Genomic DNA, 27,884 nt, shown 5'->3' with positions numbered 1-27,884 from the left:
GCAGCACATGTGGTTACATAGTGACAAGTGGTTTACTTATATTAAAAATCAATTTTTACTAAATACAAGCTAATATTGCTTAAAATATTAAGAGTACAGAGTTAAAAGAAGATCACAAATGAAAGGAATTTATAAAACCATATTACTTAGGTTCTTTGCTAAATCTTATAATCGAATCATGCATTAGTTACTGTTGCCTTCACCTAGTGCTGATTCAATTGTTTTTTGTTCTTAATGTTGATTTAATTGTTTTTTTTTTCTTTTGTTAAAGGGCAGTGAAAGGGATCAAGGCAACTCAGCCAATCTACAAACAGAGGGCCTTTACAAGAAACTTCCTTTTATCTTTATGAACTATTTTCTTTCCCTAAATATGAGTGCCAATATATGATTGAGATTTTAAGCCATTTTGGGGGGGTCACATTTGTCATATACTTTCTGCTTTCTGTGGGAAGAAACCAAAATGTGTCACATCATGTGTTGTAACAGATCGAGGCACATGGTAAACAAACTCTTTGTACCTCCATGATTGCCATCTGTTCCAAGATATTATCAAGCCATTTCTTAAGGAAAACATTACTTATATTAGGGCAAGCTTAGGACAAAGGTGGGCACATAACAGGATGTTTGGAGACATTGTGGGCCCAATTGTACTATTGTATACTTTTAGCTGTGTGTCATTGCCTTATGTTGCTAAAGATGTTTTTATCATAACATGATTATCAATTTGAAGTGTCATACCAGTTACAGGAATCACTTCACATTGGCAGAGAAACAGCAACACCCTCAGGAGAATTCTATGAAACATCAGAGAGGTGACTGAGTGTCCATACAATGGGGTGAGGCAGCAATGAGGTGACCAGAGACATTCTGCCGGGCCTTGCCACGCAGCCAGAAACTCCTCGCAGCCTTGCTAACTGAGGAGCGGTGCTCATCACACACCCATGCCATCTGATCCAACTGCATGGCTTCCCAGATAGTAGCCTGGACATGAATTGTTGCCCATATGAAATGTTGAAACTTGCAAACAGAAGATTAGCAAATTGAGCCATTGTACCAACCCCACAAAGAACTTTTGTACTCTGGGGTGAGATTGTGGACTTTCAAATTTTCTTTCTTTGCAGAATTTAGGATAATGAATACCACATAAGACATCAGCAATTTCTTTAAAAATCACAAATCTATTTGTAAACAAACAAACAAAAAACAGCTGTTGTGGTAGCAGGGGTTGCGCCATGGCTCTGACTTAACCTGCTCTGCGTTGTCTTCTCTACCTGGCTGACATTGCTCACGTCTCTGAGGCTGCGCTGGAGAAGCTGAGCCTCTGCTGGCCTGAAACTTTTTACAGCAATGGACAGTTGAAAGGTCTGTTGGATTTCCGTATCAATGAGGAAATTCTGGAACTGGGTTCTTTTTCAAGAGTGCTGATGACCATTCACACTTTTGCTCTGAATGAGAGTCAACTCTGATAACTGTGCTTACAGAAGTTGCACATTTTCGGGAATCCCCACTCTGCTATTGTCCATTCATAAATATTCCCCTAAAAATAATAGCAGCTGAAATCTATATAACACTTTAAAGATGGCAAAATGCTGTTTGGTTCATTGCCGTGAATGAATTCGGTGTGAATCCATTGAATTTTATTGTTGTTTATTAGCTGGTCTCTTCTAATTGTATAAGCATTTACCCCTTTCTTTGCTTGAAATTCAGAGAAAGAGAGAAAGAGAGAGATTTGATTTCCTCTGTAAATGGTCAGCGTAAACAAGGCTGGGCAAAGATGAAGCCAAAAGGCAGGAACCCCTCCTGGTCTCCCATGGGAAAGGTATGGAGCTAAGCACTTGACACCATTCTTTCCTTTCTCAGTCATGTTAGTGGAGAACTGGATTGGAATTGTAGAAATCAAAACTGGCATTCTGAAATGTGCTGGCATAGCAGCAGGGACTTAATCTGCCCTGCCACAAGGCTGGCACCCAGCCAGTCTTTCGCAAGTGAGGAAAGTAGTCTTTGCAGAAACTGATTTCCCAAGGAACTTCCAGGTTTTCAGTACGCAGAAGGGACTTGGTTTGTGTTAAATTATTATCACTTTTGGAACATAAGTTCCTCTTCCTTATTTCCACTGAGATGTATGACACATAGACTTGCCGTTGTCATCTTCTGCAGAGAACGCGGAAGCCGAAACTGACAGTTTAAATTTGCCAGCGTCGTGAAGCACTATGCGCTCGGCGATGGGTGGGCTGTTTGAACTGACTGAGATGAATGCTCTATGGCACACAGCTGGGAGACCCACTATATAATCAGTTCTCTTCCCTTTCATCTTGGCTGTCGGGGAGTCCTGAATACACCTTAAATTGGTTGTCCTTCATAAAATTTCCTTTTTCCTTTTATTTTTATTTTAACTTTCCTGTGGGTATTTTTATAAGTACACTGATATCTATGTCTGCTTCTAAAGCTACATTCACACTTGCGTCTTTGTGGCAAGTTGCCTGCAGTCTAGTTTGGAAGCAGTCAGGACATAAATCATAAATATACAGTAGAGCTGTTTCACTCACAGCAATTGAGCAACTTGCGAATCCATAGGGAGTGTTTCAGCATTGAGAGACAAAGCCAATTTTATAAAGCGTAACCTAAGTAGAGACATAGATGAAATTAATTTGAATTTGGTGATAACTTCATGCAGGTCTAATTTATGTTAAATTATTTTTTTTATTCTCAGATGTAAGTAAATGCTTCATTGTGGAAACTTTTTAATATTTTTTAAAAGGGGGGTATGTACAGACAGGTTAGTACAGAGCTTCTGTTATCAATTAAAAATAAGAAAGTTTATTTATACAAAGCTTGAAAGATATAGTATAAATTTATGTTCAAAAATATAATTGCAATATTCCCAAAGTACCTTGACTTTTCATTGGTGAATTTTGATAGCAAAGGAAGAAATTTCTCAGCATTAATGACATGGAATCTTGTTACTTGATTATTGTTTTCAACCCTTGTTTATACGCAATGTAAGAAAAAAAGAAATGAGAGGATTCAAGGAGGGAGAAAAGGACAAATGCATTTTAGTCTTTTAAAGAATTATACTGCTGAAATACACAAAAATATGTTCCCTTTATATTTTTAAAAAGTCATTTATAGATGCACAAATCATAGCTTTTAAACAGGGCATTTATTTTGATATATGACTATGTAAACATTTGCTTTTTATTTTGAAACGAAGAGTTCAGGAATACTTTTTCTCTTTGGGTTTGAACTGTGTGTAAAAATGTGTGAGTGTACAAATGTATTATCAGTTGTGTGTAGAAATGCATTGTGTGGTTGCAAAAATGTGTTGTGTTTTTGTTCAGAAATTAGTTGTGTGTGTGTATGTGTGTGTGTGTTTGTGTGTGTTGTGTAGGTATGAAAAACAACACTGCATCCGGGCATGGCTCTTGAATTGCTTCCCCTTCACCGAAAGCATAGCTCACCAAGAGACACTTACCTGGGTGAAGAGTTCTCTGCTTATTTGTCTCCATTTGAATCCAATTTCTTCACTGAGTGTTGAATTAAATGTCAGGGTATGCTATGATATTTTTATATTCTTTCATTAACTGAACAAAAGTGTTTTGAACACTTGTCCCTAACAATACCCTCAGGCGTGCAATGTTTATAACATACCATCTAAAAACCACTATGAGAGCAATGGAGATGTAGTTAATCACCAAACCAAGAAGCTTGGGATTTGTAGAGTCAGTGACTTTTCTCAAGGTCAACCAGGAAGTAAAGCAAAGAAGGGCTGCCTGCATCCTTATTGAATGGCCTTAGGATTTGCCTTCAAGGAGAGGTTCAGTACAAGTTTAAGGTTACACATGTGTGATGATTTTTACAAAGAAGTGAATATTTTAAGTCTGCCATGGCATTTAACTGAACCCTTGGAAAGAATGGAGTATGTCTACTGCGAATGTGCTTTACCCTTTGTATAAAGGTAGTAATTTCCTCCATAATTTATAGGATCGCTCATTGATTGCTTGATAAAATAACAAGCTCCACGGTTCAAGGGAACACAGAATGGGGAGATCACAAGAGGGCTTTGGAGTCACAAGGATTATGTGCTGAGTCACATTTCAGTAATTTTCTAAATCATGGTCTTGAATAAAACTCACATCTACAGATTGAGATGTGGGAGTCAGTGTTTGTACTGCCATAAGAGAATCCACATTTCATTTGAAGTGCTTATCGGAAAGTTCATTTATTTAAATATTGAGGAGCTCACAGAAACAGTAAGACCTCTGAACAACTAGACAAAATGAAATTTCCATGTTCAAACCCAAAATAGTATCCCAAAATAGCAAAACTATTGTGTGTCACACTGAACCTGCATGCTCATGCCTGTAGTGTCCCAAAACATGTGATGCCATCCGATGCCCAAAATTCAAATTTGTGTTTGGTTTCCAAACTGAAGTCTAACCTGTGCGTCAGTAGTTGTTGGGATTGTGGGCATGTGCTGACATAGCTACAATGGAAGCAAAGAAGAGAATGGGACCTATATGAGGAGAACTCCACAATAAAAAGAAATTTAAGGTTGTGGTAGCTGCTGGAAGCCAGCTCCAGCCGAGTTCTGAGCTCAAGAACGGTGTGTGGAGTAGGCATAAAGAGAAAAGAAATAGACCACTACAATTTCAGGATCATAATCAACAATGCAAGAACGCTGTGCCCTTTATTTATACAGAAGCTGTCACAAACTCTGGCACAGCCTTTTTACATCATGGTCAAGTGGGTATTTCCAAGGATAATTCTGCCTTTTGTTTCACCAAAGAGCAGGACATTATCTATCCTGACCCTGTGCTCTGGAAATTCCCAATCAGTAACACATTCCTACTACAATTCCTATTCTACAACCTAATCTTAAATCAGTTAAGAGAGGAAATGCATCACAGGAGGGACCTACACATCAGGGCCAAAGGGGCAGCAATGACAGCATGAACTGTAAAAGGCCCTTTTGCCAATCAGCCAATCAACTTCCAAGCTCACATTGACAGCAAAAACCAACTCCACAGAGGCAAACAGTGCCTAAATAGTTTACAGAATTCTCAGCTGGGTGGTGCGGTGCCCATGCAAAGGGGAGGTGGAGTTAACTTAGGTGGTTGGAGAGACACCTGCTGGGTCTTGCCTCATGGAGGGGTAGGGTGGGAGGGAGTTCCTAGGGCCTTGCCAGCAGGAGAGCTGCTCTCCTCACAGCTTTGTGTCCTCACACCACTGCACAGACGCCAGCAGGTAGCAGCTGGAATAGCAGTAAAAGTGAAAATGTAAGTGGTCTATCTCACAGAACCATGGCCACGATCAGACTAGCATTGAACAAACCATTTGTGCATGGTGAAATGCATTATTACTCCTGCTCTGTTCTTATCTCGATTGTGTGTATTCAATTCCATTTGTCCACTTCTGTTATTGCATTATTCACCCAGGGAGGACAGCGAACTCACAATTAATAACATATTTCTACTGTCTATGTAACAGATTGCTGTATCGAAAGGCTTGAATATTTGTTAAATGGAAACAGATAATAGGAAGTTACATTTTGGTGTTTTTTTCCAGTTCCTTGGGGAGAGAAGAGCATCAAGTTGGCTGTATTAGGCACATTTTAAAGACTGAGTTTGGACACCAGTTTAGGATTACCTCTTGCTCACCTAGAGAAATCAAGCACGCAGATGTTTCTCCTTGTGTTCCATACTTCCACTTCTACAAATATAATATGTAGAGGCTCAGCATTGATGGCTCAGTGCCTAAAATCCTCACCTTGCAAGTGCTGGAATCCAATAACAGCACCAGTTGATTTCCTGGCCACTCACTTCCTATCCAGCTCCCTGTTTATGGTCCAGCAGCTTGGGACCACGCAGTAACATCAAAGACCCGGAAGGAACTCCTGGCTCTTAGCTTTGGAGTGGCGTGTTTTGGCTTTGTGATGAACATTGTAATCATTTGGGGAGTGAACCAGTGACTGGAAGATCTTTACCTTTTCCCTGTAAATTTATTCTGCCTTTCCAATAAAGATAGATAAATATTTTAAAAACATGCATCTATTAAAAAATTATAGCTTTTAAAATATTTATTTGAAGTAACAATTTTGAATTCTCAAAATAATCAGAGCCACCATTTGGGATACCTGTACATCATGCTTGAATGTTTGGCGTAAGATTCAGTTACTCTACACCACCCCGTTTTTACAAATAGTTGTATTTAATTTATTTGAAAGGCAGATTTATGAAGGAATAAGACACAAAATATACATAGACAGATCATTCATCTGTTTGTTCCCCAAATTGTTACCTTGGGTAACAGGGGAACCAGGAGAACAGTCAGGTCTTCGGCCCAAGTACTTAGACCATCATCTGCTACTTCTGCCAGTGCTCAGTAGTGGATTGGATTGGAAACAGAGCAAAAGGATCTCCACCTGGTGCTTAGTAGAGGCTATGGGTTTTGCAGGAGACACTTCACTCTCAGTGGCACAAAATTGGTTCCAGCTCAGCTCTCTTGATCCAGTTTTCTGCTAATGAACCTGGGAGGCAGGGAATGTTGCTTTTTGAACTTTAGTGCTGCCACCCGCATGGGAGATCTGGATGGAGTTCCTGGCTGCTGGCTTTGGCCCATTCTACCTCTGGATTGTGGGCATTTGAGATGAGAACCAGCAGATGGAAGATCTCTCTCTCTCTCTGTCACTTTGCTTTTCAAATAAACAAATCCTTGGAGCTAGTGTGGTGATACATCCAGCTAATCCTCTGCAGTGCCAGCATCCCACATGGTTGTTGATTTCAGTCTCGGCTCTTCCACTTTTGCTCCAGCTCCATGCTTATGACCTGGGGAACCAGAGGGGCGTGACTCCAGTTCTTGGGCTTCTGCACCCTAGTGGGAGACCCCTTAGAAGCTCTTGGCTTCAGACTGGCCATTGATGCCATTTGGGAAGTGAACCAACAGATGGAAGTCCTCTCTTTTTAAGTCTCTTTCTCCTCTTTCTCTAAAATCTGCCTTTCAAATAAAGATGAAGTAAAATATTAAAAATAAATCAATGTTAGTAATTCAATAATTAAAGTAGATTAAAATAACTATGAGGCATCATACCACTGAACGATTACACATCTGTCCTAGATGTGGATAGCTCTGTGGCACAGAGAGGTAAGTCATCACCTTCCCATAAGGGCACTGTTTCAAGTCTTGGCTGTGACATTTGTGATCTAACTCCCTTATAATGCATGTGAGAACGTAGTAGGGCTGACCCAACTGCTTGGGTACTTCCATCCATGTGGCAGACCTGAAGAATCCCTGGACTCCTCACCTCAGCCTGGCACAGCCCCAAATGTTTTCCTGGCCTCAACCTGAAACAGCCCCATATGTTTTCCTGGCCTCAGCCATGGCACAACCTCAGATGTTGGATTCCTGGCCTCTGTCTTAGCACAGGCCCAAATGTTTTCCTGGCCTCAGCACTAGCACAGCCCCAGATGTTGGACTCCTGGCCTCAGCACTAGCACAGCCCCAGATGTTGGACTCCTGGCCTCAGTCTTAGCACAGGCCCAAATGTTTTCCTGGCCTCAGCACTAGCACAGCCCCAGATGTTGGACTCCTGGCCTCAGCACTAGCACAGCCCCAGATGTTGGACTCCTGGCCTCAGCCCTGGCATAGCCCCAGATACTGTCAGCATTTATGGAGTGAACCAGTGGATAGATCTCTTCCTCTATCTCTTTTTCTCTGTAATTCTGCCTTTCAAATACATAAATAATTCCTTAAAAAAATAAACCATAGTTGTTTCTATCCACTCTTTCTTCTACCCTTACTTCTATATTAAGTGTTAAAGCCTGCAAAATGGAAGAAAAACTAAGTCTTGGCCCCCATCATTTCAGGTTGACACTCAGCACTATATCAAACTATTTATTTTACAGCTAGAGTTACAAAACCATGTAGTCCCAACTGGTACTGGTTCAGTCCTTGAAACATATTCAGGATTCCAAATTATATTCATAATACTGCTTGGTGGGAATAAGCTAATTGTCTCAGATTTTAATGTTATTTTTTTGAGAGAAATGACAGCTCAGGTGGCTTGTCTGTGTTGTACAACCTGCAGGAGGTAAAACCGAATATATTGGATCCCTCTAAGTACTCTTAAATATCACTCTGTGATGTAACTTCCATTTAAACTTTTGAATATATCCACAGCTCTTTTTTTTGTACAGTAGATTAAAGATTTACCAATCTGATTTTAGTTCATGAAAGAAAAAGTATTTCAAAATTGCAAAAATTGCACAGGATCCTGAAATCATTTGTGGTCTTGTAGTGCACTGGAAATAAAAGTCCTCAAAGTTATTATGGTCTAATTATGAATGGTCTGTATTGCTTTCTTGTGACAAGATCCTCAAAAACATGAATAGGAGAAACATGCTTCATGTATGCATACTTGCTGCCAACATTCCTGGACATGAAGGCTCTGAGTTTTGAGGAACGGTAATAAAGTGACTCTTGGTCAAAAAACAAAACACATGTAGATGAAGAAAACCTGAGACTCTGTAACTAAGGACCTCGTTGCTTGCGACCTATTATGCTGGTGGCAGTCAAGAAAGGGCTGAGTGGGACGAAGGAGACGAGGCTCCTTCTCGGCGGCAGCAGGGCAAGTGTGCACCAAAACACTGTGCATGTGTGGGAATATCTTTGAACAACAAGGAAGGTAGGGATCCAACAGTTTCAGACCAACCAGAAATAAAATATATTAATTCACCAGCAGAATAAACATACTCACCTCCCTTTTCTGCCTAGAGCTGCTGCTCCTATCTTTGCTAGGGATATCCTCCTGAGGATAAAATATAGCCTTGCCTCTAATATTCCTATAAGTTTCAGCAAAGCCAATGCCTACCTATACCAGGAGATTCAATAATATTAGTTTCAATCACAGGTACACACACAGTCGTACTTCAAAATGTTTTTGGAAATGGAATTAGAAATTAAGCTTACTAAGTTGCATTGCAATTTTCAACCTGTTCAATGCAAATGACTTCAAGAAATTTATGGAAACAATATTATTGCACCGAGCTAAATGAACCGAGAATTGGATAGGATTGGGTCCCCACAAGTAAGGAAAGTAAGGGAAGACTCACTTTATAAGTACAAGATGGTTGTTTTTTTTCCAAAAGATAGTTTTACGAGGAGAATAGCAAGGAAGTATGGGGGTCTCTTTAAGTGGGTGTAAAATGCTTATTTCTCTGCACAAGCTGCCTTTGGTCAATCAGAATTGCCAATGTCCCTCTAGATTCCTCTGGTTTCCCCTCCTAACAGCAAAGAATTAGTGATTTTACCCTCTGAAATTTTAGCCTATGATAAGAATCAAAAAGATGAAGTTACCAGGCACACCCTTCTGATGGATTTGTTTTGAACAAGTTAGATAAGCTTATGATTTAGGCTCTTTGATGAGTTTTGTTCCTACCCTCGAATTGACTTTTAGCTGATCTCTCTCCCTCGCTCTCTCTCTCTCTCTCTGCGTCTTCCTCTTCTATTCCCTTCAAAATCGTGCTTAAAAGATTCCACTTTGAGGAGAATTTCTGCTCTGTCCTCTCCTGGAATCCCACATGCTTGCTAAGACAGCAGGAGGCTTCTGACTTCAACAAATATCCTGCTGTTCACTGATTTGTCAGCCTGTAAACCCGTTCACGTGCACAAGAACTGAGATGCCTCCTTCATTTGCATTTTCACTGCAACAGAACCAATGGATGTTTCTCTCTTTGTCCATCACTCTTTCAGAAAATGAAATAAATCTGAAGTCTGGGAAACAACTGCCTTGTTATCATTTAGATTGCAGCTCTGTCCTACCTACTGTGGCGTAACTACACAGGGATTCAGACATTCTAATAATGTATTTTCCCTAGTTAGGGATTTATAGTCTATATGGAAAAGCTCCATTCACCTTGATGGGATGCTATGTATTCTTAGAGGTTTCCTTGATGTTCCTCTAGCCTCAGGGACCAAGGTGCTTTAGGGACCAGTTCCAGGAGGTAAGGTTAGCAGAAAGCAAGTTCCTCAAGCGGCATATTAGGCCTCCCAAGCCTCTGTAATCACGGAGGCCAGGAGGCCAGGATGAGCACAAGCATAGCAAGGTAAGACCACACAAATGCAGGTTTGGATTCTGACTTTATTTAGATTTAACTCTTTATTCCCTAAAAATAATGGCATTCAAATTCTATCTTATAATTTAAAATGTTTCCTTCTTTTTTAAATCCTAATAAGAGTCTTACTTGGTACTCTCTTAACTACAGAGTCATCTCTGAGGCATGCCCTCACTCTAATCAGAGATTTCTGAGATATTAATTGAATTTGAATTTTAACAGAATATATGCTCATCAATTTGTGAGTTGCAAGGCTAGAATAAAAACAGTGGCACTGGACCCGCCACAGTAGCCTAACGACTAGTTGTTGCCTTGCACGAGCTGGGATACCATATGGGCTCCAGTTCTAATCCTAGCTGGTGGCCTGAGAAAGCAGTTGAGGATGGCCCAAAACCTTGGTACCCTGCACCATGTGGGAGAGCTAGAAGAAACTCCTGGCTCTGGCAGTTCAATTGTGGCGGTTGTGACCACTGGGAGTGAATCATTGGATGGAAGATCTTCCTCTTTGTCTCTCATCCTCTCTGTATATCTCATCTGCTCCCCCCCACAAAAAAATGTGGCACTGTGTAGGAAAGAAAGAAGGGGAAGGAGAACAGTAATGGCGATAGGCAGGAAGGGTGGGAGGAAATAGTGTATGTTTGTTTTTTCCAAAGCTTAAGATAAAATTTTTACCCCTTACACTAAATATTTACAATCTCATTATTTAGTTTTGAAAATATGTAGTAGAGTGGCTGTGTGCGTGGATCAGAGTTTAATCCTGGTTGTGCTGTTCTACTCAGTAGCTGCAAGTTTTTTGGAGTTGTGTGTTTAATATGTGTTTATAAAGCACGTGACACTTTATAAGGAATGTAATGGCATCGCAAGTGAGTATGTTCTTGGCAGCATCATGTTCACAGATATTTTACAGCACGTGTAGTTGTTTCTGAGAGTGTGGTTGATTGCATTTTTTGCTTTGTATAAATGCCCTTTGTATCATGTATTTTGCCACATTGCTAAACAATTTTATAAAGGTAGTAATATGGTTGCTGTTGTGCAACTCTAGTTTTGATGATGTATGGGAAATTGAATCAAACTCACAGATTATATCCAACTTTTAGATGAGTGATAAGTGCCATGTTGGTCCCTAGCCACAGACAAATGACGACAGCGCAGGCCTTTCTGTAAGATGTTGCTATCTGTTATGCAAATTAGACATATCACCAGGGGAACCTGAATATAGTTGCACTGACTGTTTTTCTGGGTAGCTGCACACTGAAATGATAAGCCATGTCACTTCTGGAATTACTTTGCTGTGATTATGACCATGGTTATTGTACATTAAGAGCTGTAAATTCATAAAATTTGATGTTTAATAAAACAAAATCCTTGTGATAAAATGGATTGATTTTATATGGTAAGACAAAAACTACATGATATTGTAAACAGCACCTAGTGGGTAAATATGCTCATAGGAGGGAGTTAATGCAGGTTTTGGAATGCTACAAGTTTTTTTTTTTTTTTTGTCCCTTTCATTCCTCTCTGGACTCAAGCTATTCTCTACTACATAGATTCATTTTTCAAAAAAAAAAAAAATGAAATCTTACTGGCAAGGTTATATCTGACCTATCCTTAGGAGAAATGTGATTTAAACAAATTAAATTTCTTCTACTTTTAAAGTTGGATAAGCCAGAATGCTCAGTACTATCTCTCTTATTCCCATGCTGGAGCAAAATGAAGACTAACTATAATTGGCAATTAATAACTTCAGGTTCCATTATGGAGCTCTTTGTGTGAAATTAATCTGCATGAAGACTCTCAAGGAAAGCACACACCTGTTCCCCGAAGTGCAAAAGCACACTCTCATTTGTCACGATGTGTGAGAACGCCATTAGGATGGCACACTTTGCTTGCTGGCTTGTCTGTTCAGGATCGTGAGCCTCTGTGTGCCCTCCCGTTTGTCAGGAGCCTGTGCCTGCGAGCACGCACAACGCTCAACAGCAACGGCTGTTTGAGTAGCCACGTGGACCGGTAAGTTAGATAACTTCAGCAAAACTCTCCCGTTGAGTGCATCTTTGAGGTGATGCAATTCTTTATACATCAAACAGAAGATTTATAAAGAAGAATACACTGAAAATGAATGTTTAGACTCACTCAAAAGAATCTGATTTAGAACAATGATTTACATATCTTCAGTAATAATTGACAAATAGAAAAAAATGTAAGGACTTTGAGCATACTCTTGGAATACAGAAGGTATCACAAATCAGCACTTGACAATGTGGAGATATAATTGCCTAACTATGAGTGTGTACTATATCTAGAAAGTACATGTTTTGGCAATATAGGGAAGAGAGTTTCAGCATATAAACACAGTCTCAAACAAATAGATGTGTTAGTACAGACCTCGTTTTTCATAATTCAAAAAGCAAATGCTATACATATCCTCAAAGGTAATAGCATCACTTCTCTTGTTTCTCTGTATACACAGTGGAAGACATGATGGGCACTGCGGTAGCATCAGTCCTTCCTAGAACTGACCAACCAAAAGAAGCTCTTCAAAATGATGTCATTCATTTCAATAGCTTCTCTCATATGCCATGGTATAGCTGAATATTCCCGGTAATTTGGTATGATCCATAATGTTTAATAGTAAAAACAGCCAATATGTCTGTAAAAGCAAAATACATTCTAAAACTCAAATTTTAACCACAGCTCTCATTTACTACAAAAGTGCCCAATCTTGAAAAACTTTTACAGATACTTGTTTCAGAGAAATGACAAGTTTCTTGAATGTTAGAAGCGGTATGATCTAGGCTTGCAAAGGTGTTGATTATTTCCCAGTCAACATCCCAATAAAATAGTGTAGATAAATAATACATAAACATAGAATAAAAATTTAATCAAAATGACTGGAGGCAAGAGGAGGTAGTCCATTGTCATGTATAAATTAATCATTTTATGTTTTTTCCTGCCATAAGGAAACAGAAAATTAAGGTTATGGATTATGAGGTGAACAAGCATGTGGGAACAGTTTGTTCCCGCGTAAAACCTTAGGAGTACATGCAATGCACTTTTTCCCCACAATGTAAGACTTTCAATCTGTCCTAAAATCATTGAAGCAAAATGATTAACTATTTTGTTTTCCTTCACATGCCCCCAAAACAAAAAATACCAGCTAAAGAGGGAAAAAATATTATGTAAATGGGGTAAAACAATATAAACTCAAAACTTGCAGATACAAATTAGCTTTAGCATGAATATGCAGTCAGAACCAAAATGCAATGGTTTTGTACCAGAGCAATGGTCAGGATCTCTGGTGGAATGCAATGGGAATGTCGTGATGAAACATACAGATTCTACAAGGAAGGAGAATTGATGGTGTGCTGGTGTGTTTTGAAACCAGCTCCTCCTCTTTCTGCCAACACCGTGGCAGTCTTAATTCAGGACCTGGTGTTCTTTCCTACACTCTGACAGTTCATATAATGTAGTAATTTGCAATTATTCTCAGATATGGATTTGAACAAAGCTCTGGGCAACTGCTTATTTCTTTAAATGGAATCTCATTCTAAAACTGCTTTGTTGCTGTCTGTTCATCGACTAGAAACTGGTTTAAATGTTAATTCTTCGTGGGGAAATGTCGATATTTTGCAAAAGCAAAATATTAGCATAATTACAAATAACTTATGTCAGTTGTTACACCTTTGATTCCTAGGAAGCCTTGAATCTTGTATCAACTTTTCCATAACAAAATTTGGTTGCTGTTTCATCAGTTGGGAAACACAATTGAACAAAACCTATTGAAAGAAAACATAAATAAATCTATACTTCACACTGTGTCAACTAAATTTGCAAATTGTTTTAAGAGTTCTATTTTGAAAAACAAAGCATAAAGGATCGTTCTTAAAATAAATAAATATTTCATTCAATTTACATAGAAATCATTTTGGATACACAAATGAAGTTTTATAGGAAGCAGCTTACAAATGAATTAAAACATTGTAAAGCACTAAAATACCGCAGGTATGTGTGCTAACAAAGGGACATCGTGAGGTTCAACTTCAGCGGTAATTAAAAGACAATATTAAGTAATGAGATCTGGGTGACAGTGTGGTGGCTAAGCACGCTAACCATTCAGCTGCTGGGCTGCCATCCCATATGGGTGCTGGTTCTAGAACCGGCTGCTTCGTCTCTAATCCAGCTCCCTGCTTATGGACTGGGAAAGCAGCAGAGGATGGCTCAGGTCCATGACCCCTGACCTCATGTCGAAGACCCAGGAGAAGCTTCTGGCTCCTGGCTTCATGTTAGCTCGTTTGGGAAATGAAATAGCAGTCTCTCTGTTTCTCTTTCTATCTGTAAATATGACTTTCAAATAAAAAACAATAAACCTCTCTTATAAAAGAATGAGATTTCATAGTTTGTGTAAACTGATACCAACACACTAACAATACAAAGCAAACAGTGACAGAAAGCCAGTGTTCTGGCACTCGTGATCTGCTCTTCTCCAGCGCAGTATTTTCTCATCCGGGAGATTCTACACTCGGACTCCTAATGCTGCTCTGTTGATTACATACGTGTTTGCTAGCATAATTCTCATTCAACAATTTTGTCATAAGCTTATATGTACAGTTGCTCAGGAAAATCCTTTATTCATATTTTCTGCAAAATCATCTTACAATTTTCCATTTTGCTCCTTGTACGAATATTTCAATTAACTTTCTTTCACAAAAATTCCTGTTGGAAGTTTGAATGGCAATGTGCTGGATTCATAGATTAATTTTAAGGAAACTAAATCTTCAGTTCAATACAAATTTTTTTCAAAAAAAGATTTATTTATCAGTATTGGAAAGGCAGTTATACACAGAGGAGAAGAGACAGAGAGGAAGATCTTCTGCCTGATGGTTCACTCCCCAAGTGAGCGCAACGGCTGGAGCTGAGCCAATCTGAAGCCAGGAGCCAGGAGCTCTTCTGGGGCTTCCATGTGGGTGCAGGGTCCTAAGGCTTTGGACGGTCCTGGACTGCTTTCCCAGGCCAGAATCAGGGAGCTGGGCCACTGGGATTAGATCCGGCGACCATACGGGATCCTGGCACGAGCAAGGCAAGGACCATAACCACTATGCTCTCACACTGGGCCCAGTTCAATATACATTTAAGGGTTGCATTTCTTTGTCCATAAATTCAAATGTTTCCCCATTTATTTATTATTTGCTTTATGATGTCCTTAGTACAATTTTAGTTCTCAATTCACTCTTTCATTAAATCTTCTGATTGCATTTTTATTTCGCAAACACCTTTCGATGAAATGGGTAGTTGGTGCTGTGTTAGCCTGTGCCCCTGCAGGACACCAGCTTCATGACAGTCATTGCCCTAAGCTGCTTATCAGCAGCACGTATTTCCTAAAAATCCAATGAATTCCTGAAACTTCAGATAATACTGGACATCAGGAGCACCATACCTTCTCTTGTGCATTTGTACATATGCTAAAATTTAATTAATGAAGAACGTTGATGGGTGCACAAGGTCACAAATAAAATGAAATAGTTATAGCAGCATCCCGCCATACAGCTGACAACCATCATGACTACTGTGTGTTTTGTGGCCATTATCAAAGACAGCAAGGCACTTGACTGCAAACACAGTTGTGATGCTACAAGGGTTAATCTGATGGCAACTGGGAGGGCTGTTTACTGGACAAAGCCTTGTTTTATGTCCCGATGGGGACTGCGTGTGACAGCGTTATGCCGGTGAGAGCTGCTTGTGGCTTAAAACTAACAAGTTATTTACCACTTCAATATCGCCTAATATCTTTCAAATCACAGCTGATCACCAGTAAATACATTCATGGAAATTACAGATCAAGCAGGACTAACACACTTCAAAAAGTATCTTAAAAAGATGAATTCCATCTGTAATGACCCAACAGGAGGAACAAAATAACAGCTTGCAGCCACTAGTAATGATAGTATAAAGTAATAAGAATGCATGTAGGAAGTATAAAAATACCGATAATGTGGATCACATAGACAATGATTTTCACAGAGCTGACTTTATTCTACTCTTAAAAAACACGTATTCGAGTTCTATACAAACTGTACAGATGAATGGAGTGTGTGCCTTGATTTCGTGTTTCATTGCATATCTAGATAATCTTTAGCATGTTGAACACTGCTGTCTATACGTATGCATTGCTTCTATTGCCGCGTGTTCTTTCATCAGCTGTATGCAAATGAGTCAGCAGCTTTGGAGTTATGATGACAAGCCATCATCTCCAGCAAGTATGGCATGTGTCTCTCCCACTAAGTTTGTGTAGCTTCAACTAGAAAACAAAATTGTCACTGAACCTCTCTCAGAGTTGCTGCCGGGTATCAGTGATGCAAAATTGGTTTCAATCAAAAGAGCTTGATAAAGTGCTTGCAGTATGATAATGCCTCACCCACCAGCTACAGTTCTGTGCCATCTGTGTATGCGCAGCATCCTTTGAAATGTCACCCTGCTTGGGACAGTTCACTGCATGTTCAGCCAGCTCTGTGTCCATGGTATAAATGTCTCAACTGACCTGTTGGTTCACATGCTCTTACTGCCCTCTCTGCTGTTCTCTTCTCATTAAGCTGGAACATTCTTCCTCATAGATACCTTAGGATCTGAGTTGCAATTTTCTGAGGTCTGTTGCATTTTTTTTCTCCACCAGAAGGAAGCAGACCTGCTGAGCTTCATCTCTGCTCAGAATATCACCTAGCACCATGGGAGTAACATGCTAAATACTTATGGTATGGATGAATGAAAACAGATTTTTGTGTCCCATAAGTAAGAGATAAACATGTATACACACAGATATATGCATACAGAGAAGTAACGACATTAAAGCATTTACTTTTATTCATAATTTATAAATGCGTTAAAGCTTTGTGATATTTCAGTACAGGAGAAATATACTCTAAGTATATAACCAACATTTGCAATCACCAAGAGTTAATTTATCAGACATAAGTGAACTACTTTGAAATTTTCGGCCTTTCCGAAGGCCTCGGAATAAAGCCCTTGTCTGCTTTTCAGCCCCTCTTAGTGGCACATCGTTCCTAACAGAAATATCAAGGGTTATTGGCAAGTCTCTTCCAACGGATGGACTTCTTAAACATGGCACTGCTTGATACGCAACTAGTCTATCTTCTTTCCCCAAAATGATTCATCTTACTTATTTAATGTTTTGAAAGGCAAAGTGGGAGAGAGTGAGAGAAAGAGAAAGAGAGAGAGAGAAAATTCCATTTGCTGTTCATTTCTCGAGCAATCACAATGTCAAGAGGTCAAGCTGAAGGCAGGAGCCAGGAATTCCACCCGGGTGAGACAGGACGCTGAGTGCACGTGGGGCTTGTGGCTGCTTTCCCAGGCACTCTGGCACTCAGGCACTCTGGCAGAGTGCTGGACCCCAAGCGGAGTCCAGGGCTCAGGTGCTCATCTGCCTCTGTTCTTTGAATATGTTTTTCAATGACAGGTTTAAGCACAAACATAGAAAATAGCAAGATTTTCCAATATCTTTTATTGACTACTAATTAGAGGATAAGTAAATTGTATGTAAAATAATGAAATGCTAAATAAGACAGCCCAGAAATGCTTGCATTCAAAAGTAAGCAGGGACTCTGCCATCTTCAAAGTTTGATCTCCCTTTTTGTTAAAGAGATTTATTTACTTATTTTTATTGGAAAGTCAGATATACAGAGAGGAGAAGAGACAGAAAGATCTTCTGTTTGCTGATTCACTCCCCAAGTTGCCTCAACGGCCGGAGCTGAGCCAAGCTGATTCAAAGCCAAGAGCCAGGAGCTTCTTCTTGGTCTCCCGTGTGGGTACAGGGTCCCAGGCTTTCGACCATCCTCAACTGCTTTTCAAAGCCTCAGGCAGGGGGCTGCATGCAGAGTGGAGCAGTCAGGAAATGAACTATTGCCCATATGGAGTCCTAGGGCATGCAGGGCAAAAACTTTAACTGCTAGGCTATGGCGCAGGGCCCGAAGTTTGCTCCTTTAATGATTGAGGTGGAAGATTCCATAGAAGAAAAGAACGTTTTAGAAAGATCTCTATGTATTTAATCAGATTGATGTATATATTTGGTGAAAAACATGTAAGATGATAAAATGCATTAATAGATACATATTTTAGAAAAATATTTATTTGTGGAAATTGGAACAAAAAAAAAAAAAGGAGGTGTGGGGTGTTAAGTTCAATGATCGTTTTTGAAAGCTTTTGAGAAAAGCAGTGCAGGAAATTAAATCTAGCAGCACATGAATGATAATTATTAAAAACCTAAGATATTGTCTTATGAGTATTCATGCTGAGGAAATAAAAAATAGTCGTAGTAGCAGAAAGCCAGAATCTGTGCCAGAATGAAGACTTAATGTTGCTTTCATTCTCACAATTTTGAGAAGAATAGAAATGTGGTGAAAATATGTGGATGTATCACTTACAACTGTTTTATTTTTAAATATTTACTTATTTTTATTGCCAAGTCAAACACATAGACAGGAGGAGAGACAGAAAGATCTTCTGTCTGCTGATTCACTCAGCAAGTGGCAGCAACAGCTGGAGCTGTGCCAATTCAAAGCCAGGAGCCAGGAGCCCCAGAAGAGGCTCCGGCACAGCTGCAGGGTCCCGAGGCTTTGGGCCATCCTCGACTGCTTTCCCAGGCCACAAGCAAGGAAGTGGGGCAGCTGGGATTAGAACTGCGACCACATGGGACCCTGGTGCTTGCAAGGCGAGGACTTTAGCCACTAGGCTACCGTGCTGGGCCGAAAATGCTTATTTTTATATGTAGATCACTTGTTGGAAATCTTATTTCATGACATATATTTTGCCTTGCATATTTTGAACTGGCCATGTTTTGAACTTTGAAAGTTTCCTAACCAGCATTAACACTTACACAAAATACATCAATGTCAGACGGGGAGCCAAATTAAATAGATTCTTTCCTATCGTCATGTCCTAAGCTTTAGATTTAGTTATGCTGGTTTATATTACTGAATGTTAAATTGGAATTTTAGAGATTTGTAACAATTGTTATTTTCTAAAGGTGTCGTTCTTGCCCGTCCGCGTCATGGAGCCCTTTAAGATTCCAGCTGCCTCAATTCTTTTTTACTCTAACTCACATTCCTATTTTGGCATCTGTCATATAATTACCAAAATAATTCTAATCATAAAATAGACAATTTAGAAGACATTAATTAAATATAATATATTCAGCACAAGTTCTATTTGTATTATTTTGGAGTTTCAACTAGTCATGAAAGTGCTTATTGGCAATATCAGAATTGATTTATTAATCCCTTCTTTAAAGTAGGTTTTAAAAAGATTTACTTTGTTTGGGATTTACAGAGAGGGAGAGCAGTGAACTCCTGGCTGCTGGCTTACTCCCCGAATAGCTGCAAAGGCAGAGCTGACCCAGGCTGAAACTGGGACCCAGAGGCTTCTTCTAGTTTTCACAAGTAACAAGGGAGATCCCAGGACGGGAGCCATCCTCCAGGGCTTTCTTAGGCTGTCAGTAGAATCGCAGCATCCTGGATTAAAACATTGCTCATATTGAATACTGGCACTGCAGAGAGAGAATTAACTTGCTTTGCCACCACACTGGCCACTGGTGTTTCTTTTTTTTTGCAATAGTCTCATATGCATGTAGGTAATTATTCAAAAGTCAAATTTTTACTTAAAACATTTTATAAAATATGTGAAATTTAAAAATCTCTTATATACTTCTCCTTAGTAAACAGATATCTCTACATTAAATATCAGATAATAGTAAACCTTTTCTCCCCCGATTTTGGAGGGCTTGTATGAATGAATTGTATGGAATGGATTGCATGGTTTCAGTTTCAGCCACTTCAGGGTTGTTTAACAAAAAGTCATTATCTTATATTTACATACTATTTGATCTGACAGTCTTATACAGAAAATTACTGCGTAGCTTATTCTGTTCCTGTTGACATGCTGTAGTGATGGCCAAAGAAATTACCAAGTTAATTAGATGAGGAATCACCATCCCTCAAGTCACAGTACTGGCACAACGGTCTAAAACCTACAGACATGGTGCTTGTTTAAACCTACACAAAGTCTCGTTGGAACTGGAATGAAATGACACTTTTATCTGGTGCAAGAATATCTTAAAGCGCATAAGACCTCATGTCCACAAACTGTTGGAAGCGTCCTCATGTATGGGTCCATATCTGTGCTTTGAGTTTTATTTCCACATTGTTATAAACCAGTTTTCCAATGAGAATGCATACCTCTAAGCAGTATTATAATTTGGTGTGTGAGTCTTACAATGTTCTGTCTTAGAAGCTGCTTGACTCTTTCTTTTGCTATTAAATTTTCTATATAAAAGTTTGCTGATAATTTTATTAAGATAATATTTGCTCTAATAATTAATTTTAAAAGGACTGATATCTTTGGAATAATGAGTTTTTTTATGATTTGTTTATTTATTATTGGAAAGTCAGATTTACAAAGGAGAGACAGAGATAAAGATCTTCCATCTACTGAATCATTCTCCAATTGGCTGCCGCAGCTGAGCCAATCTGAAGCCAGGAGCAGAAGCCAGGAGCTTCTTCCTTGTCTCCCGCGCGGGTGCAGGGTCTCAAGGCTTTGGGTGGTCCTTGACTGCTTTCCAGGCCACTACCAGGGAGCTGGATGGAAAGAAGGCTGCCAGGACAAGAACAGGAGCCCATATGGGATTCTGGTGCATGCAAGGCAAGGACTTTAGCCACTAGGCTACAGCTTGGGGCCTAAGATAGGACATGGCATATTGTAAGTTTTATTTATCAGTACGTAGAAACTTTGGTTGTTTCCATTGTAAAAACAGAAACATATTTTGTATAATTACCTCTATACTATTTACAAGATATATTTTTTTCAACTTCCAATTGTTTTATGCATACATATAAAGAAGTAATCAATCTATGTAACTTATATTTTTGGTTGTGTCATTGATTTATGCATAAGGTAAGAGTATGCAGCATGTTTTTTCAGCATCTGGAGACTTTTCAGATGTATTTCCAATGCTGGCTTTTACTTGCATGCCAGACTTTTAATGAACACATTGTATGATTTAAAGTCTTTCTAGATGTTTTAAGACGTACAGCTCAGAACAGATAATGGAGCAATTGAAAACATCATCTCACAACGGACAAGGAAGTAATGATGCAATAAGCTAACAGAGAAGGTACACATTCCTAAACATTTGCCTCTAAATACTCAGACTAAATAGATTGAGTGAAACATTAAAAGTTGCTTAATCAAATGGAATCTTTTGTTATTTTAAAATTTTGTTTATTTCTTGGGCCAGGCTCCCGGCTTCCAATCAGCTCAGCTCTAGCTGTAGCAGATGCTTGAGGAGTGAACATCGGATGGAAGATCTTCCTGTCTGTATATCTGGCTCTCCAATAAAATTAAATAAATCTCAAAAAATTATTTATTTGTCAAAAAATCTTCCTAAAATACGAGATATTATTATTTTCATTTTATATAGCATTGAGATTTATGTAGCCCAAAGAACTCACTAGGTTTAAAATTTAGTAAATGACAAAGGAAATATACAACTAGGAATCCCCACTTGGAAGCACAAGTTCCCAAGCTTTACTCTAAATTGGATTATATCTTTTGTAACATCTGTTAGTGTGAACTATTTTACTGTCATGTACCAGAGCCTAAGTTCAAAGTAATGCACAACCCTAGAGCTGGATTCAGTCTTTCAAAGGACAAAAGCCAAAATACATTTTCTAGAAGCAAAAACACCTACTTGTGTTTTTTCTCTTTATCTCTCTTTTTCCCTCTCACTTTCCCTCGCATTCAGCAGCAGGCTTAATTTCATTTTGCCACGGTGAAGTGTCAACATTTAAATGGTGAAATTCAGTGCAGAATGTAGCATGTCATTCTGGAGACTTTGTAATTGTACTTAATGCATAACGTTAGCATTCTGCACAGATTCGAGTCTTTCTCGGAATTCCTCTGAGGCTCCGTGATGCTATCTGGTCCCTTTTCTCACTCTCGCAGCCTCCTGGGATTAGTCTATTCAGACACAAGTCACTAGGGGCAATGGCTGGGCAAACTGTTCTTAGCTGCAGTTATTATATTGAGACAGTGCAAGATCTATTGCTTATTAGGGACAAATATTACACAACATACTGAACTCTTGTTTCTAAATTATCCTAGGGGTAGTATAAATGAAAAAAAATAATTAACTAGAAAATTAAGTAAATTCTGCTTCCAACCTAGGTCCAAATGAGCGTTTAATAAGCTCTTTCTTTTTTCAGTAGCAACTCATTGATTTTTTTTTGAATGAGACTAGGTTTTTATTTTAAGAGGGTAAAAGCTAAACCAACAAATAAGGCTCTTTAAACTCACTTTAAGTCATTGTACAAGCTGTGTAACAAAGGCTTAATTGGAAATCAAAACAATGTTAAAATCCAACCAGAATTGTCCTGGGTTATTAAAGCAAATGACTGCATGCCATTACTCTCTTCTAAGTGTTAAATTTAAAGAATAAAAGAATAGTGTTGAATGTTCATCTTCCCCAATTATTTCCACCATGTGGGAAAGAGTAGACCATATTGAACAGAATACTAAACTGGACTCATCAAGCCCTATTCCAAGCACGGTTACCATGTGAGATTCTGATCATCTAAAATTTGTAAGAGGGGCATGTCACTCAAATGCAGCAGAATAATATTGAATAATAATAATAAAAAAACTTTTGCCTAGTTCTCAGAGTCGCCAAAGATTCAAATTTAAGCCTTAGAAAGTTTCTAAATCGTACTTTGTCTATTTGCCACACTGTTAATTTCTGCTGGGGAGAAGACACACAGAAATCAATACTTCAGTAACTGAGTGGTCATCCATTCCGACTGAGCTAAGCAGAAACTTTTCCCTTAGGCCCAAGTTCCATTTAGGAAATAATGAAGAGTTCAAGTTGACCAATTCGTTTTCCATCACAATGATGAGCACCTGTTACAGTAGGTGTCCATCTTAATGTGTCTTTTAATGCTAATCAGTATATTCTTTTTTCTTTATTTCTATTCTAAACCAAGATATTGCATCTCTCCATGCAGAGTGAATCCTCTTGGGCGTGGTGGAGAGGGGTTGTGGGGAGCGACCACAGAATCAGATGAGTTTATCTCACCCATTAATTGTGTGAATCTGGGAAAGGCCAGGACTGCATCTGGATTTCCCACATGGGTGGGAGGAACCTAAGTATTTGGGTCATGATCTGCTGCCTGACAGGACCATTTTCAGGAGCTGAATCAGAGTGGCCAGACCTTGTACCAGCACTCCATTGTGCTTCTCAGCTGACCCAAGCTGCAGCTGTTTCAAACACCTATGCCAAAACACCTGTTCACTATCTTATGTATAATACTGTCAGTATCACAGTAAGCCTTAAACTTTCACCTAAGGCATACAAATTATCCTATATTTACACATTGTGTTAGAATACTTTATTGGCTTTGGCTTGTAATTAAACTAAGGTGACTATTAAGCTAAGCATAGTGTAAATAAATTAATATTTAGAGATTATGTCTTTCAGTGTTTAAATATTTGGTACTCCTTCTCTGGAACTTACAAGTTTTTTTCTAGTTTATTTCTAAAGAATCTTTGTTTTATTTGGCAGTTAAGTACTTTAAACATGTAAGATAATGTGATGGATCCTTGTCAGTGATCCAGTTTGTTCTGAACACTTTTTTGGTAGTCCTAACTGCAACTGAAATTTTGAAGCAGCATGCATTCTTTAAAGATTTTTTTATTGCTGTTTGTTTGAAATTCAGAGTTATAGAGTGAAAGAGAGAGAGGAGAGAGAGAAAGAGAGAGATTCTACCTGCTGATTCACACTCTAAGCACCTACAATGGCCAGAGATGGGCAGTTCTAAACCAGGAGCTTCATTCAGGTCCTCCATCTTCTTCCGCAAATATTGTAGCCTGCAGCCTTAGCTATTCCACCAAAATTCTCTCTGCTGTAGTATGGATCTTTTTCTAATTGTAACTATGTAACAGGACTTTGTTTTAAACAACAAAATATAAACAACCAAATTAACCTGTGTATTACAATAATGTCTTTGTGATATGGTAACCGTTTCTATGATAAATTACAATAACCCATGTCAAATGTAGCATGAGTGTTTGATCCAGTGTGGACAGTAGATGACAGGGCTTCAGCTACTTACTAATGTGTAGTATCATTTTTGTGTATCAGGGAGTGCTCTGTTGAACACAATTGCTGTTCAGCAACCTCTTTAATGGCATGTCGTGGACAGCTTTCCATCACAGGAGCATAATAATTCCCATTTTCTGTCTAATCAGTCGTTTACAGAAAAAAAAGAAAGCTATACTCAAACACAGAAGAACATGCAGGAAGGGTTATCACATGCCGAGGGAAGCAGCAGTGGAGGCAGCTTGGTGTTTTTGCTCGTAGAGCAGTGACTCTCCTGGACGTGACAAGGGAAGTGTCCTTGGGGACGGGAAGCCAAGGAGCCCACTTGGGTCTCGGGGAGCAGCACCTGTTGGTGGAGCAGCCTGCAGGTTTCACCATCTCGATGACTGTGGAGATTTAAAAGTGAATTTCAAAATCCCCAAATTCCTAATCAGTTACTAACTCTACTTTCTAGTGAAAATTATTCCCGAAATTTTAATATTTCTCTTTATTGGAGTCTTGCACTATTATAATGTATGAAATATGTATATGTCGGTTTCAGCTGAAGCTATTGGGTCCTTGACTTTATTTTGGCAGGAGATTTTTTTTTTTAAATTTATTTTAATTCTTGCTTCTGCTTCATTAATTATAATTGGCCTGAACAGCTTTTGTTTCTCATCATCATTAGTCCTTGTAAATCATATATTTGTAGATATTATCCATTTCTTCTGATCTTCTGATGTTTTTGACATATGCATATGATACATCCATTATAACCCATTTTATATATTTAATCAATTCTAATTCAAATAGCACTAACACACAGTAGGAAAAGGCCCCTGTCCTCAGAAGTCTGCCATTCACATAGCAACAGCAGACAAATGAATGCTGTTGAGCCTTTGGTGTTGGGTGTATGTCTGTGCGTGGTGAAACAAACACGGAAATGGGAGGTTATAATTGTGGGTGAAGGTCAAGGAAGGACAAAGCTGTGGGAGTGACTCGAGTGAATTCAACAAAGTTGTGAGTGATTGCTTTCAGATGGGAAGGGGAGGAGTAGGACTGAGTTTTATTATAAAGATATGATAAGTAGGTCTTAGAATTAATAGAAATAGCCCCCTTCCCTCCACTAACTTGAGTTAATATCTATGCTAATACATTCTCATACCTGTTTTTTTTTTCAAATTGATGCATCAGCTAGACTTATTCTTCAACTTTTTATGCAGTGATGATTGAGTTTATTGGGTTCCTCACTCATTACAGACATCTTGGTACTACCGACATGGGATAAAGAGCAATGTTTCCAAACGTTTTCCTAGGGTTATTAGTATAATCCTGGCAAAGCGCTATTCACTACCCTTCTTCAAGCAGTGGCTGTCTCGTTTGGAAAGGTACTGTGCAATTGTAGATGGTGGATACCCTTGTCAGTTGGGTTTTCAACTAACCCAGCCAGAAAGTACTTGTAGAAACCTGTGAGATAATGGAAATGACTTGCTACAAGTGGACAGTTTAAGCATCCATTTTTTCACAAACACAGCCTGACAGTTCCCTTTTCTGCAATGTAATGTCATTATTGCTTGGTCGCCTGGGTAGGACTGGTCTCCTAAAGTAACTGGACATTGCTTTCCCTTCTGGAATTCGTGGGAGAATTTACAAGTGATTAAATTTAGTGCTTCAAACATTTGGGAGATTTCAACCATGAATGCATAGAGTTCTGGGCTTTTCATTGATGATTTTATTACTATTATTATTTTTTATTACTGCTTGAATCTTCTTGCCTGTTGTTGATTTGTTCAGGATTTGGATTTTTCTTCATGGTTTTGTGTTGGTAGCTTGTATGCTTCTAAGAATTTGTACCTTCTGATTATTTAATTTATTGATACATAATTGGTCACAATCATCTCTTAAGACCTTTTCTGCCTTTGTGTCATCTGGAATTAGTTTCTTCTGTCATTTCTGTTTGTAACTGTGTCTTTTTGTGTTTTTGCTTGGTTTAGCTAAAATGTTATCATTCTGATTTTCAGTGGAACAATTCCTGGTTTATTAATGATTTTCAATTATTTAAAAATATATTATTTGCTTGATTTAGTTGCCTCAGTGTTCATGTTTCTCCTTCTCTTTGCTAAGTATTGGATTGTGCAATTTCCATGAATTCCTTTAGGAGTGTGCTTCGAATCCTTTCTTTTTATATTTTTATGATTATTATAGGATTTTCTTTGTGGTGACTCAGGATTTTATGTAACTATAACAGGCTATTCTAAAGTAGCAACTGAATCATGACTACACACACAATCTCTACTCTGAACACACTTTGGGCTTTCTGATATCAAGACTTAAATCTCCTTATGCCATGCATCACTTGATAATTATTGTGGCTTTTGTTCTCTTCATCTGTCTACATTGTTACATTTTTGTTTATAAGAGAGAAACAGAAAGAGATGGGGAGAGAGAACAAAAGAAGAAAGAAGAAAAAAAGAAAGTAAGAAAGAAAGAAAGAAAGAAAGAAAGAAAGAAAGAAAGAAAGAAAGCAAGCCAGAAACTAGGATCTTCTTCTAGTTCTCCCTTGTCAGTACCAGGGCCCAAGGACTTGAACCAGTCACCCCTGCTATCTCAGAGTATTAGCAGAGAGCTGGTGAGGAAGTGGAACAGCTGGGGCTAAAATTGATACCCATATGGGATGCCCATGCTGCAAGCTGAGGATTACCATGCCACACCACTATGCCTGCCCCAGAAGTATGGGTTTTAAAATGTTTATGGAAGGCCTGGCATGGTAGCCTAATGACTGAAGTCCTTGCCTTCACGCGCCATGATACCATGTGCGTTCTAGTTCTAATCCTTGCTGCTTCAATTTCCATCCAGCTCCCTGCTTGTGGCCTGGGAAAGCAGTGGAAGATGGCATGGGGCCTTGGGACCCTGCACCCACATGGTGCACCACATGCACCACATGCTCCAGGCTCTTAGCTTTGGATTGGCACAGCCTTAGTCATTGAAGCCACTTGGGGAGTGAATCAACGGACAGAAGATCTTCCTCTCTCCTACTTCTGTATATCTGACATTGCAATAAAAATAAATAAATCTTTTAAAAATAAAGTTTGTAACAGTGCTAATGTCATAAGCTTTTAAGCTGTAAAGCTAAGCAATGCTATGCAAAACAACAGGAAAAGTTTTTTATAATTTATTAAAAGTTTTATTTATATAAAAGTACAGAGGCAGGGAGAGAGAGAGAGAGAGATGGAAAGGAAGAGAAAGAAACACATTCCATCAATTGGTTTAATTGCCAAGTGACCACAACCCCTGGAGCCAAGAGCCAGATGTTTGGTTTGTATTTCTCCTGTGGGTGAGGTGGCCCAGGGAGTCAGGGAATGGTTCGCTGCTTTCCCAGGCCACAAGTAGGGCAGCTGGATTAAAAGTGGAGCAGCTGGGAACCAGCACCCACATGGGATGCACTGTGGATGGCAGCTTTACCTGCCAGGCCACAGTGCTGGCTCCTTTTTTAATCATTAGGACACTTTTTTGTCCCTTGATTTTTAAATACTCTCTGATTTTTTTCAGTAGGTTTGCAGTTTTTCTTTCTGCAATTCCAAATAGCACCTGGCTTTTTGGAGGCTTTGTATATTATCCTAAGGGGTCCTGGGAGAAATAGCTTT

The 27,884-nt window shown here is 39.0% G+C and overlaps 1 long non-coding RNA gene across 1 annotated transcript; it reads left to right on the top strand.

The window, feature by feature from the left end:
• Window positions 1-5,904: 5,904 nt before the first annotated feature.
• On the top strand, window positions 5,905-27,144 carry LOC121165239. The gene is made up of 4 exons (XR_005885209.1): window positions 5,905-5,916; window positions 6,327-6,330; window positions 8,050-8,054; window positions 27,065-27,144. It is a non-coding gene; the product is annotated as an uncharacterized LOC121165239 (long non-coding RNA).
• The last annotated feature ends 740 nt before the right edge of the window (window positions 27,145-27,884 follow it).

This window comes from Ochotona curzoniae, unplaced genomic scaffold (genome assembly GCF_017591425.1).
Source record: "Ochotona curzoniae isolate NIBS_2020 unplaced genomic scaffold, NIBS_Ocur_1.0 contig_883, whole genome shotgun sequence".
NCBI classification, from domain to species: domain Eukaryota; kingdom Metazoa; phylum Chordata; class Mammalia; order Lagomorpha; family Ochotonidae; genus Ochotona; species Ochotona curzoniae.
This window is presented reverse-complemented; position numbering and strand designations above follow the sequence as displayed.